This window comes from Dipodomys spectabilis, unplaced genomic scaffold (genome assembly GCF_019054845.1).
Source record: "Dipodomys spectabilis isolate Male_0828 unplaced genomic scaffold, ASM1905484v1 ptg000227l, whole genome shotgun sequence".
Lineage (NCBI taxonomy): Eukaryota > Metazoa > Chordata > Mammalia > Rodentia > Heteromyidae > Dipodomys > Dipodomys spectabilis.
In genome coordinates, this window is record NW_024870904.1 from 6,269,220 (window position 1) to 6,283,589 (window position 14,370).

Genomic DNA, 14,370 nt, shown 5'->3' on the forward strand with positions numbered 1-14,370 from the left:
CCTGGCTTCTGGCCTGGTCAGTACAGCCTCCTGAGTAGCAGAATTGCAGGTATGAAGGATAGATGCCTGATTTATTTGAGATTTTTAACCACCTTCTTTCATGGACATTACAATCAAAGAAATGCTTCCCCTTGACAAGGGAAGAGGGTAATGATTGGAGAAGAGTGCTGAAGATCAGTGTGTGATCTCTAGTGCAGGGTTGGTTACAGGCTCATTAGTTCATCCACAGATGCTGGGGAAAGTCCAAATTCAAATGATTGTGCTTGGAAAATCCACCAGGTGTTTCTGGGACACCACCTGCATTGACTCAGGGCCTCTGCCCCTTTACTTCTTGTTTTTCTCTCTCTCTTTTTCATCGTCCAGGTCATGTAGAGAGGGGTTAGTTTACTCAAGTAATTCATTAAGTATATTTTGTCCAACTCGTTACATCTTCCCTCACCTTTCTCCTATTTTCCCTATCTTGACAATCCCATGTCCCTTTCATAAATGACTTGTTGTACCATCTATCCTTTTGGATGTCCTGGATGGTAATTCTTGCTGTTGGATTCTCCACTAGGATTTTCTGAATCAGAGCCAGAGGAGCAGAATCAATTTTTTTCCAGGGCATGAGGTACGTTCTTTTTTCTTTCCAATCACAATATTCTGGACAACTGTCACTGGACTCTTCCCATGGTAAATCTCCAGCCAACATTTCAGTAAGAACTATGCCACAGGACCAAACATCAGCTGGTTCTGCATGACACTCTTCTCTCTTCAGAAGTTCTGGAGCCACATAAGGTAAAGTACCACACATGTTTGTCAAGAAGCGCTCACAATTCTTATGGCGAAATACTGTGGCCAAGCCAAAGTCACAGATTTTGAGGTTATCCCTTTCATCCAAGAGAAGATTTTCTGGCTTAATATCTCTATGAGCTATTCCAATACCATGCAGATAAAACACCCCTGCCATGAGTTGATGGAAGAACCTCTGAGCATCTTCTTCAGGCATGCCTATATCTGGCTGTATTCTATCAAAAAGATCTCCACCACTACAGTATTCCAAGAATAGATATTGCATATTGCCTTCTCTCCTGTGACCATAGAATTTCAAAACATTCTCATGGTTTAACATTTGATTAATGCAGATTTCTTTCTTAATACTTTTCAGGGAGTTCCTGGCCCGCTTCATGTCTAAAATCTTCACTGCAACTGCCTGTTCAGTTGTTCTATTCACAACAAGTTGAACTTTTCCATAGGTACCTTTTCCCAGGGTTTTCACCAAGTCCCAGTCTCCGCAAAAGGGTACTCTCATGACTTTACCAATCAGTCCAGCAGACTTGTCCTGGGCCGGCCACCTTGATGCACCTTTGTTTTCCGTGAAGAAACCTGCAAGTGAAGCTGCCATGATTACAGGTAGAGGCTAATGTCTCCCGAAGGGAGTAAGAAACCAACGTGGGCCAGATGGACCCTTGTTCTGTTGCTTACAACCGCCACTGAGAAGAGGCTGAATCCACCAGCCTGAGCCTCAGCCACTGCCTGTGTTCTTGGGAGTTTTTTCCTCTCTTGCTGGCTGTGAGGTTTGCCCTAGGAGTCTTGGTCACCTCAGCCTGTTCTCGAGCCTCAGTTTGACGTCCTTTTTCTGCTGGCTCTTCACGTCCTTCCTCCAGCGGCCTGGACCAAGCAAATGAAGTCCAGGCCATGCTGCTCTCCATTATATGCAGGACATGATGAGCCCACCCTTCCCTTTCTGGGAGGGTTTGCCTTTGCAGAAGACTTCCGGAATAGGGTGTGTCTTGTCTGGCCCCTGCCCTTAATCCCGGTACACCAGAGGCTGAAATCTGAGTATGTAGGCTCCAAGCCAGCTAGAGAAGGAAAGTCTGAGAGAACTTTTTCTTTAATTTAATACCAAAAACAAATAGTTAAAAAACCAGAAGTGGAGCTGAGATTCATGTAGTACAGAACAAGCCTTGAGCACAAAAGCTTAGGACCCAGCACCAGAGTTGAAGCCCTAGAACTGGCACAAATTCTTCATGAATTTTTTGCTTTCTTCAAGTACTCAGCTTCATCAATGTAGGTATATCTTGGTTTATCACCTTTCTAACTTTCTAGTCTTGGTAATTTTCTCAAGATTAATGGCTTTCTCTGAAATTGGATTAAATATATTCATTACTGTTTTGTTTTTTTTTTAAAGTCATGTGTGTTGAACTCTAGGCTTGGGCATTGTCCCTCAGCTCTTAAGCTGAAGTCTAGTGCTCTATCACTGGAGTCACAGTGCCACTTCCGGTTTTCTGAGTGGTTTATTGGAGGTAAGGTCTTCACAGGGTTTCCTGCCTCAGTGGCTTGGAATCTCAATTGCAGATCTCATCCTCCTGAGTAGATAAGATTATAGACCTGGTGCACTGGCGCTGGCCTGGTTGTAGATTTGTTGGTGAGGTGAGAGTCTCCCACTTGCCTCATAAATTTTGGAGAGTGCCCCAAATTCTACTTATACTTCCGGAAGGGTGTGTCCTCATAGAAGCCGTCAAGAGCTTGGAGTTGCCAGCACAGGACTCTAATCCTGGCTATTGAAGAGGCTGAGATCAGAGGATATAAGTTCCAAGAGAGGTAGAGCTTTGTTATCACCAATTTACTAACAAAATATCCAAGTTTTTCCATTTCCTAACAAATGGGGCAATGTCATTCTTTCTGATGGAAGGGATGTGAAGGGTAAACAAAGGAGGAGGCTGCAATGCTTGGTAAGAAATGTACACATTATCCTGCCCATGTAACTGTAACTCCTCTGTACAGTATGTTCACAAATAAAATTAAATTAAATTAAAAAAAATTATAAAAAAAAATATCCAGAAGTGGAGCTGAGGTTCAAGTGGTAGAGTACAAGCCTTGAACACAAATGTTAGGTCCCTAGACCAGACTTGAAGCCCTAGTGCTGGCACTAAAACCTTCAGGAATTTGTGTGTTTGTTCAAAGCAAAGATCTCAGTTTCATCGATGTAGGCTCTTTTCCTTGATATCCTTGTGGTTGCCTTTTGGTCAAGACAGACTTCATAATTGTCTCCATTTGAGTGGGCTCCTGGGGGAGTAGAGGAAAGAAGAATCTCATAGTTTTATCCACAGGGGTAATAGGTATGAGGAGAGCCTCTCACTTGCCCCAGGAGGTTTGGAGGTGGCCTAGGTGAAGCAGCCTGGAGTTTGCACATCAGTCTTCTTCTTACCATCCACCTGATATGGAGATGTTTAATGAGCTTCAATGACATTGAGTGCTGCAGGAAGTGGATTCTTCATTACTGAATGGTGGAATCCAAGTGCCATTTAGAGCAGTGTTCCTAGAGTATCCAAACCATGGAAACTAGGAATGCTGCAACCTCAAGCAGAGCTGACAATGTTGTCCACACAAATGCAAATGGGAATACAGGTCAGGTGCAAATATGAAAGATGATGAAGCTTCTTGTCAGATATTTCTTCCCCTTTTTACATCTAATTTGGCACGTTATGCAAATGAAAATATTAGCATATGACAGCATATTCTTGCTAAGATTCAACTGTAGTGGAAGAATTTTTCTTGGATTCAGGTGTGTGTGTGTGTGTGTGTGTGTGTGTGTGTGTGTGTGTGTGTGTGTGAGTGATGCTGGAGCTGTGATGGAACCATAGGGAATGTCCCCCTTGATCGTCTGTGAGAATTCGCTCCATAGGTATAATTTGAATGATGTGGAAACAGTGTAGTGAAGGAATCAAATACTGAGCTCAGCAGAAAAATGGAGTTTGTTGGAAGGAAATCTCAGGTGGAAATCGGATTGAGGCAGGGTGTGGCTGAGGCAGAACTTCAGGGGTATTTTCATGATATTGGGATTTATACCATGATGTAGGTAGGTTTAGGTGGTCAGATTTGCTACCGGAAATCATTGCGGGAAAGAAGAAATAAGACTGGAGACAGGAGGCGCACTGAGGATGCTAGCATGCTCTATGTGAGTGGCTAGTGGCTCATCTGAGTTAACAAGTGTCAGATCTGTCCTTAGCAGAGGGGAAGAAAAAGAGCCTAAGATTGATTGTTTTAAGATGGGTGAGTCCAGTTATATAAAACCATAGTCCCAATGGCCTTGAATCCTACCTTTGTAGATGCTGATTTGACTAACCTGTGTTGGCAATTGCACTCTCTATTTACTAAGTAGAGCTCCTCATATCCAGCTGGAGTCAGGGGATAGAGGTAGGGTTGTTCTTATGTTTTTTGGTCTGTGTCTGTGATTATAAGCATACTATCTTTTAGCAACATATATGTAGAACATTGTTCAATTAGAAAGAATATCAAACCTCTTATGTTTCATGAAACAATCATGATAACTGTTGCATGATTGCTGGTAAGTGTGGAATTTCAATTTCTCTTAAGACTGAGATGGAGTCATGAGGATTGACTCCTGGCATAAGTCTCAGGTTGTAAAGTGATAGCATCCTCAGACCCTACCGTGGGCAGGCATCTGTCCCAGCATGCTGTTGAACCAAAATTCTTGGGCTATCATAAGTTGTGCCCTGACATTGCTCTGAAGAACCTTGTCCAGTGCTTACTTTCCAGTGTTTTCCCTACCTGGTATATGCCGCTAAGATATACAGCTGTCTTTCTGACCATGTGCTTTAAATGTGGATGCATCTCTTGAATGCTTCTTATACTATTTTCAGTGTTTTTGGAATTTATAGTGGGAGTGCTCTCCTGACTTTGATCAGAACTGTAGGCTTCTTTTGTTGTACTCTGAGGTTCTATCTTCATATCTATGAAAACATAGTGAAAGATTAAAAATTGGAGTTACATTTTACAATTACTAACTGCTGATTTTGTTTTTGTAAACTTGCTTGCGCTAGCACTAACCGCCCCTCCCCCCCTTTCTGGAAATAAGGAATTGAGTAAAAAGTCTCGGAGTCCTCATGCCAAACCCGGGACGAGGTCTGTGGTCATAGGTAAAGAAGAAACAGGTATATGTTTTTCTAGTTCCTGTTTGTAAATTCCCTAAGTGGCTGAATGCGTATCCAAAATAGGGACCCAGGAGAAGGACCCAAGTTAAGGACCCAAGATAAGGACCACCTGGCAAGTCCAGCAAACTAGGCCAAATGTTAATCAATCACAAGCCTGTAACTATGTAAACTCCCCTCCAGGGTGACTGCTCCCCCTAGATTTGCCCCGAGCCAACTGTTTTACAAAGAGTGTTATAAAATTTCCCACGTAGCAAAATGATTGCTGGAGTGTATAGTGACTTTAAATGGGCCAATCCCGGGGCACCTGGTGTTATATGCTAATCTTGTGGTTTTTGCCTTTAAGAATGCCTGTAACCGCTGCTCAGGGCTCTCTCGCTTGCAGAGGCAGAGAGACCGTTTGTGCAAAACCTGAATCAACTCCTCTGGCTTGTTGCATCTACCGGTTTGGAGTCTTGGTTTCTGGGGCACCCTCCCGTAGACGAAAGTAACCCAGGAGTCTGGGGTCTTTCAGTGGGGGCTCATCGGGATAACAGCGCCCCCAGAGCCCAAATTCCAAGACCAGTTGGATTTAAGATAGAGCTCTCGCGTTTCCCGTCTTCTGTGTTTGTTATTTCTGTTCTGCATTTTGGGATCCAAAAGTGCCTGTACAGGACGTGTATTTTGCCTGTATTTGGGCCATTGGGGGAGGCAGACCTGTCCTGAGACCCCTGGCCCCGATCGGGCAGACGTTCCCTGAAACTTGGGGGGGAAGAGGGAACGTGGAATCTCTCTCTTCCTGGCCCCTCCCTGGAGTCCTACTCCTGGGTGACCTGGAGGAAGGAGGGAAAGTGGAATCTCTCTCCTTCCCGGGGAGTTTAGCCATGGTCGGCCACTCCCATCTGAAGTTGCTTTTTCTGTTTGCAGTCGTTCGACTGCTGCGCAGCGCCTGTCTGGTTTCATCTGTTTCTGTTTAATGTTTATTGTCTCTGTTGTCTGTTTTGTTGTCCTTAAAGGGATGGAGCAACAACTAACAACCCCCTAAAGTCTGACTTTAGATCACTGGAAGAAAGTTACAGCCTGAGCCCAGATTGTCAGGTTTTAGGAACTTGCTTGTTTGTCAATTATGAAATTGCCACTGACCACCTGCAAGTGGCCCCAGTTAGATCTCAGCCTCAGGCCTTGGCTCAGGGGGTCTGAGCATGGGGGAGAACCTGTCAGTCTGAGGGGACGGCCGCTAGGGACTTTTGTCCCTTGCAAAAAGATGACTGGGAATTCTCCTCCGCCTTGGAATACCCCTGGGTCAACGTTTGCAGGAATCTTAAAAAAAAAAAAAAATCCTCCGGAGGTGAGTAGGGGGTGTTGAGTCCCCTCTTAAGTGAATCTTGGTAATATGTCGCCCCATTCACTGAGACCTGATTTTGTCTTTGTGGCCACTTGTCTGTCTTGTTTACTTCGGTGTGTTTTCTATCCTGTTTCCAGAAGTAGGGAAGTTTTGGGTGAGCATGGCAGGCTAATTCAGCAGACTCCGGATTCAGCTTGCTTAGTGGGAGCTGCACAGAGTTCCGGTAGGGATAATACGGGGTCCCATTAGTCCCCAACTCAGCCTTCAGTTCTTGTCTAGTTCTGTTTTAAAATTGGTACCAGTTTTAAATGTGGATCCTTGGTTTTTATGTTTATCTGTGTTTTTGTTATTTATTTATTTAAACATCTCTAGGGAAATAAAAGTTCCAGCTGGGCTCGGCCACAGACCTGCTATGCCCACCCTCCCTGTGAGGCATGGAAGGTTACTGGGCTAGTTTGGTTCCCTTCAAGCCTCAGTCTGCATTTTCTCCTTGTGGAGGCTGCCAGCGGGGAGGATGTAGAAGGCTGTGTGCCTGGTTTGGACTTTTTCAGCTAGTCCTGACAATGTAACAATTTGTAAAGTGCTCTTGTCTAAAATTGAATAAAATAATCTGGCCAGTTTAGTTTTAGGTGACCCCCTCCCCCAGCCCTCCTCCAACAGAAGGGATTCAAAAGACTAATTAGTGAATTGCCTTGCTAGATAAGCAAGCTCTGGGAAAATAAAGCCCATCAAAAGTACCTAGTTTTTTTTAAAAAAATACTGTCTTAAATTTTTGTTTAAAAACTTTAGAAGGTGTACATAGGACTGATTTTGATTTTTGCGTGCTTTAAGATCTGTGTGAGTGTTTTGTGTGTGTCTGTGAACGTGTTCAAAGATAAGAATTGTCAGCATGCTGTAACAGTTGGGTGAGTTTAAATTTAAAAATTCAAAAGGTTATGACGTTTGGACATTACCAAAAATTTTAAAAAATCTTCACAATGTTTAAATGGCTTTTTAAAGATTCTTTAACTTGCTAATTAGAAAATCTGATATTTTAAAAACTAGTATTTTAAAATGCATAAGACTGTTTATACTGTAATCAAGTTATCTGGCTTAACAAAAATGCATTGGCAGTTTGGGATATAATTCCCTTGGCTAAAATTTGGGGATAAATATTAAAAATTTAAATGTAAAGGTTAGTTTAACACTGTCAAAGATGTTTCTTGTTATGTCTGTCTAAAACTGTGTATTTCATTCAAGAACCAAGAAAAGAGACAGGGGAAAACAACTTAAAAACCAACAGAAAACCTGTCTTTAGATGTAAAGGGTGAACAGGCAGAAGTGCACTTCAGCTGGTCATACATGGTGGGACGGGCCCTGGGAGGAGTCCACGCATGGTGAAAGAGGGCAAGCTGGCACAAACGCAGTTCATCTAACCCTAAAGAGTCGGATTGGGTGTGTGCCCATTCCATAGAAGGAGCTGAGTGGCCCATCTTTGTTCTCTCTTTTCCCTGCAGACAGACACTGAAAACATGATGCTTAAAATGAAGGATGTGATGATCTGATTAGTATTGTTAAAACTTCCCCTTGCATGTGTTAACATTAAAATTAGGAAGGCCTTAAAAAGAGGGTTAAAAAGTTATTTGTATAATGTGACTTGCTTTTAATGTCTTACAATTAGGATGTTTTAAAAAGTCATAAAGACGCTAAGTCTAGCTTTTTGGTTCAGTTATGATGATTGTTATTTTTGCATTAAGGAAAAATTGTCATTTGAGTTTAAAAATCTTAATGTGTGTCTGTTTTAAAACAAGCAGCCAAGAGGCAATGAGTGACACTTGGCCTCAAGATTTCAAGGGATCTTTCCAAATGCAAATAAAAACTAAAGTATACAACATTAAAAAAAAAGATTAATAGGAGACTTAAAGAAATAGGGAATGCATTTTTGGATATAAAGTTTAAAAGTAAAGTTGTTTTTAACATTGGCTTCAATGTGCACAGAGGAAAAATTAGGATTACCAAAATGATTGCTATTCCAGTTTGCTCTTATAGGTTATTTTTAAGTTTCCAGCAAGTCCAGATCAAAGCACAGAGGATTCTTACAAGTTTGTCAGCTGAAACTTCGACTGTTAGTAAGTTTCAGGTAAGAGCATGCTTAAAAGCTACTTCTATGTTGACCACCTTGTTGCTTTTAATTGGAGTAAAGTGGCCTTTTATAAGACTCATTGATCTGCAAACGGTTTCAAATCCAGCCCGGGCAGAAAAAGGTCCCTGTGAGACTGTCACATCTACTCAGCCAGCAGAGTGCTGAAAGAGCAAGCAGAGATGCTTTGGGACTCAAAGTGGCAGAGTGCTAGCCTTGAGCTGGAGAGCTGAGGGACAGTGCTCAGGCCCCGAGTTCAAGTCCAGCGACCAGCTAAAAGGAAATGCCAATGAGGCATTTATCCCAATGTGGAGGAGACACTCCTGGGGCAAAAGCAATGGAGGAGCTTCCAGAGACAGTAAGCCACTGCTTGGATGGCAGAAATGTCAGATCCTAGAGTCATTTGTGCATGGCCCTTCAAAACTGGTCAGAGTTAGGAGGTCATAAAAAGAGTTTGTAAGCATGCCTAATGTCCATGACTATCTACCTTGTAAGGGACAGGAACTTGCCATTCCTCTGTGATAGTAAAAAGCTAATGTTATAAAATGTGGGGAATAGTTTAAATCTCAACCCCTTTATGTGCCAAAAGCTCTAATTTGCAGCTCTATTTGAGCTGACACTAGTTACATGAAGTTCATCTGCTCAGGAAAAAGTTTGTAAACCTGAGAGTGTGTTTCTATTGATATCTGTCTAAAGGCCTGCAAAGGTAACTTAGGCATTGTTGGGATCATTAGAGATCACATTCCTAAGCCATCTAGGAAGATGCTTTTGCAAACCAGAGTGCTAAATAAGATACACTGGTGTAGGAGGAGAAAAGGTCTATGCAGTTGTCAGAAGTTAAATATTGTTCTTAATGATATCTAACCCTGATGGCCTGTTTTTAAAATTGGCTAATGTTATATGTTCCTGGCTAGGTAGGATCAACACCCCGGAAGTCACCTTGAAGAAGTTACAGAAAATGGACCTTCGCCCTTCTACCCCCTTTTTAAGATCAAGGGTTGAGAGTCAGTTTTGGAGAAATGAGGCAAAATAGAAAAAATAATTTTGTTTAAAAACAGGCATAAAGAATATTGTTAATAGCTCTAGGCGTGCAAGTGTAAAAACTACATCTGTCAGAGATGGTTACAAGACTGAGCCTACTGTGTCTATTTACAAAAATATCTGGTTAGTAAAAAAGTTGTGATTTTGGTAAATTGTCCTGGGCTATTGTTTGATGATCTTAAAAACCAGCAGGATCAAAGCCTGCCAAGCCTATGCAATGTATCCTTAACCAGTCTGTGTAGGAATTTACAGCCCAGCATGAGGTGGGACAGTCCCTTGGAGCCACTGAGAGACCCTGCTGCTGCTGCTGCTGCTGCTGCTGCTGCTACCCCTGCTGCTGCTGCTGCTGCATACCCTAATGGGTAAAGTTCAAGGACGGCCTGACAGCCACCTGGAGGAACTCCTGCCTGGGTCCATCACCTGAGTCTGCTTCCTGGTTGACTGCTGCTAAATCTAAGATCTTGTGGGACATTCTCTTGGGTGATATCCAGAAACCCTCTCTATTCCCACAGTGGATACTGGGGACAAGGATATCACTGGCTTGTCTTAGGCACTTGAGTGCATAGTGACTGGAAATCCACTCTATGGTCACAGCCTAGTTTGGCTCTGGTATGGTAATAACCTGAGTGTGTTATCAATGGAAGTAATACTCTTAGCCTTAAAATCTAGCAAGCTTCTGCATCACAGTGGTTCCTTAAGGCTGTTCTAAGAGAAAGGTTCTGCAAGCCAAAGGAAAATTGGGCAGTTTTAAACTCCAGCCACAAAGAAGCTTAAGGAATTGTAAAGAAAGAAGGTAGTAAAGAAAGCCTTGGGAAAGGAATTGGGGAAATTTGAAAAGTAAGGATTGTCTTTAAGACAAACCTCAGAAAGTTTAAGTATGTAGCAAATGGTATGAGTATGTCTTAAAATTGGAGCTTACAACTACAGCTGGTATAAAATTGCGTTAACTGTGATACACGGAGTCAGGACTGGTGAAAAAAAATGTAAGGGGCTCTGGTACTGTTAATTTTGTTACAATCCGACCTTGTATACTCAACAGACTGGTTTCTTTTGTAAAAGAAAAAGACCAGCGCAGTCCATCTATTAGTTCTGAGATCCCAATACCAAGCATTGAGTACAACTGACACCCCACAAGATAATATAGAGACACCCTGAATTTTAAGATTAAAATTAGTCCAAAGAAAAAGGAGGGAATGAAAGATTAAAAATTAGAGTTACATTTTACAATTGCTAACTGCTGATTTCGCTTTTGTAAACTTGCTCATGCGATCACCAACCCTCCCCGCCTTTCTGGAAATAAGGAATTGAGTAAAAAGTCTCAGAGTCCAGATGCTGGCCCCGGGACGAGGTCTGTGGTCATGGATAAAGAACAAACAGGTATATGTTTTTCTAGTTCCTGTTTGTAAATTCCCAAAGTAGCTAAATGGGACCCAAGATGGGGACCCTGGATAAGGACCCAGGATAAGGACCCAAGATAAGGACCCAAGATAAGGACAACCTGGCAAGTCCAGCAAACTAGGCCAAATGTTAATCAATCACAAGCCTGTAACTATGTAAACTCCCCTCCAGGGTTACCGCTCCCCCTAGACTAGCTCTGAGCCAACTGTTTTACAAAGAGTGTTATACAATTTTCCACGTAGCAAAATGATTACTGGAGTGTATAGTGACTTTAAATGGGCCAATCCCGGGGCCACCTGGTGTTATATGCTAATCTTGTGGTTTTTGCCTTTAAGAATGCCTGTAACTGCTGCTCCGGGCTCTCTCCCTTGCAGAGGCAGAGAGACCGTTTGCGCAAATGCTGAATCAACTCCTCTGGCTTGTTGCATCTACTGGTTTGGAGTCTTGGTTTCTGGGGTGTGTTCCCATAGACGAAAGTAACCCAGGAGACTGGGGCCTTTCACATAGCAAGTAAGAAGAAGCTTGTCTGCATTTTTTATAGAGTCTCTATTTTTTATAGAGTCTCTTCTACCTCTTTCTCACCTAAGGCTTGTGTTCATGTGAGCTCTGAAATTCATGTTCCAGGTCGGTTTAGGCATATGCACTTTACATGGTGATAACTTCAGGAAGGAGTCTGTTCACATTCTCCCTACTGAATCCCTCATTTTCTTCAGTAATAATTGTAAGGTGTGCCCCGGTCCCTGCAGGCCATGTACAGACACCTCCCTATCTCTTGGCCAATTTCTTCTCAGTACTGGTGTTACCTAGGAAACTGGCTCACCTGGAAGCAGTCAGTTCCCTCTCCTGTGAGTTTACATCTTGGTCATTCCTCTAATCTGACTATAAGAAGGTTCCAGGCCCTGAGGTCAAGTCCACATCCAGTGTGGCCACACCTTTCTCCCACCTGACCACACCTATCACTGTCCCATAAGTCCTGGCTTGAGGATGGGGTTCCCTTTACGCTATGCCTCTCCACCATGCATCCACTGTGCAGCACTTTTGTAAATAAAGTTCTTTTCCTGTCTGAATACCACATGATATTCTTTTCATTGGCTACCAAATGAAACTACCTATTGACTATACTTTACATTAATCACTTAAGAGTTTCGATTTCAACTCACCAATGATTTAGTAGGAAATTTGTTTCATTGCTTATAAGGACTTGTGACTTTAAATGCATGAAGGATTTTCTTGGGTTCTTAGTTTGTTTTTTTTTGGGGGGGGGGGTTCACTCTTGGGGCCTGAACTCTGGGCCTGGCCTCTCTCCCTCAGCTCTTCAGCTCAAGACTAGCACTCTACCACATGACCCACAGCACCACTTCCGGCTTTTTTCTTTTTGCTTATGTGGTGCTGAGGAATGGATCCCAGGGCCTCATCCATGCAAGGCAAGCACTCTACCACTGAGCCACCATCCCAGCCCTGATAGTTTTTTTTTTTTAACAGAAAGTCTCTATAATTCAGTCATAGTTGTATAGTGCACAGCCAGGAAGAGTTCTGGTGAGATTCTGGCTGTGAGCAATCCAACCACCAAAGGTGGGAGACCGTCTGAGTCTCCTGGAAGTGCTCCTCTGGGGTGTGGGTATTCCTTAAGGAAGTGGGGTCCTCCTGGGATATGAAAGCCATTTGCTGTTTGAGATGCCATCTGCTGTGAACCTGAACTTCTCTTCTTGCCTGGTTAGTGTCAAAGCTATCCTCTGCTATGTGAGGGAGTTAAGGTAGGAGAGTGTGTTGGTGGGTATGCTTCTGGAATGAAGACAAACTTACTTATTCTCATCTTCCTGTACAGGACTACAATCTTTTTATGAATGTTTAAGATAATTTTATGAATGTGTAGGGTATGGGGGCATTGGAAGGCCCCCATATGAAAACACATCTAAATTCAATGCTTCATATCCCAAGAATCTCTGGGGAGAGGAAGGTGACAATTAACACGTGGGCCATCAGGAAGGGAAGGCCATCCTCTCTTCATAATCCTTGAAAATGGACTGTGCTCAGCTAAGGGCTCTTGAGAAATGAATTTGTGCTACCTGAGCAGAGAAATGAATTTGTGTCTGCCTGAGCAGAACAGAGGAGGTTCCTAAAGCTTGCTGGTGAGCCCTTTCTTTCTCTGTGTTTCCTTGATCACTTCTGAACAAATGTTCTTGGATCCCTGAGATCAGGAAGGAGTCACCATCAAATGCTTTCCCTTACACAACGGATGCATGAGCCCTTGTGAATATGAGTACTCTCTGGTAGAATTGTGTGAAAGAGTGTCTTCAGAGACCACAAAGCATGTTCCCAAAAGGTCAGGAGGGTAGTTGAGGTAGCCCATGGGTAGAAATTTGTCTTTAGACCAGTCTCCAGTTCTCCAGCGTAACACCCAGTCATATGAGGGCATGATCTAGACTGCCTTCTGCATGGCTTGTAAGTCCACCTATTACTCAGACTGTCCTGAGAACTTGTAGCTGTACAGAAGGAGAAGGTCAATTTGAGGGTCATTGAGCTTTCCTTACCTTCATCGAGGTGATCTGTGGAAATCTAGGTCTGCTCCTCTGAACTTCCCATAGTGGGATTAGAGTCTTCCAACCAAGTCATCAAGATGATACCACTTAGACCCAGTATCCGAATTTCAAGATCAACCAGTTGGTGTCTATACAGTACGTGTTGGGCTAAAGTTTCATGAAAGGAGTGATTGCAGCATGGCATTCCACCATGGTGCTGCAGCACAGTTCCCGACTTCGGAGAGAAACAGAAATTCTCAGCATAGATACTGGCCATTGTATATGCCTACAATGATGAAACATATCAACTTATAGTAAATGACAACTTGTACAATTGCCACAAGGAGCCTTTTCCTTCAATTGCAGTTACTTGGTATTTTGTACCATGGAGGGACTGATACCATACTGTGTGGCCAGAGGATGTTGGTACAGACTGTATGGGATGTGACTTTGTCTCCATGCAACTTAGTGTAAAGAGTGCCCAGAGCCATGCAGGCCCTGTGCAGACACCACCCTCCCTCTTAGCTAAGTTTCTGCCCAGTATCTCTTACCTAGGTAACTGGCACACCTGTAAGCAGTCACCTCCCCTCCATGGTCACACCCTGGCCAGCCTCTTTCATGTCTCTTGTCAGACCAGGGAAGGGTCCCAGGCCCTGAGGTCACATCCAGATCCAATGTGGCCACATGCTTTCCTGTCCCTGGCCTCAATAATTCCTGGCCCAGGGGTGGGTCACCCCTTTTGGCCATGCCTTTCCACCATGCTGAGGAGGGCAGCATTTTGGTAAATCAACTATTTTCTTGCCCTAATACCATGTGGTGATCTCTTCATTGGCTACCTAATGAAGCCTACCTGTTTAATATATCTCACACTTAGCATGGAGCCTATTTCTGGATGAAGATCCTAGTTCAGGCTGCTTGTGCTTAAAGGCTTCTGTACATAGACAAAAGAAGTCATGTTCTTCATTTTGTTTTCCTTTGAAAAGGGTTTCTAAAGTGGAGGATGATGGAGCCAGATAATTTCAGCTAGAAGTGTTA

At 43.2% G+C, this 14,370-nt stretch overlaps 1 pseudogene; it reads right to left on the bottom strand.

Moving 5' to 3' along the window:
* Positions 1-214: 214 nt before the first annotated feature.
* LOC122123351 lies at positions 215-1,291 on the bottom strand (annotated as a pseudogene).
* Positions 1,292-14,370: the final 13,079 nt, after the last annotated feature.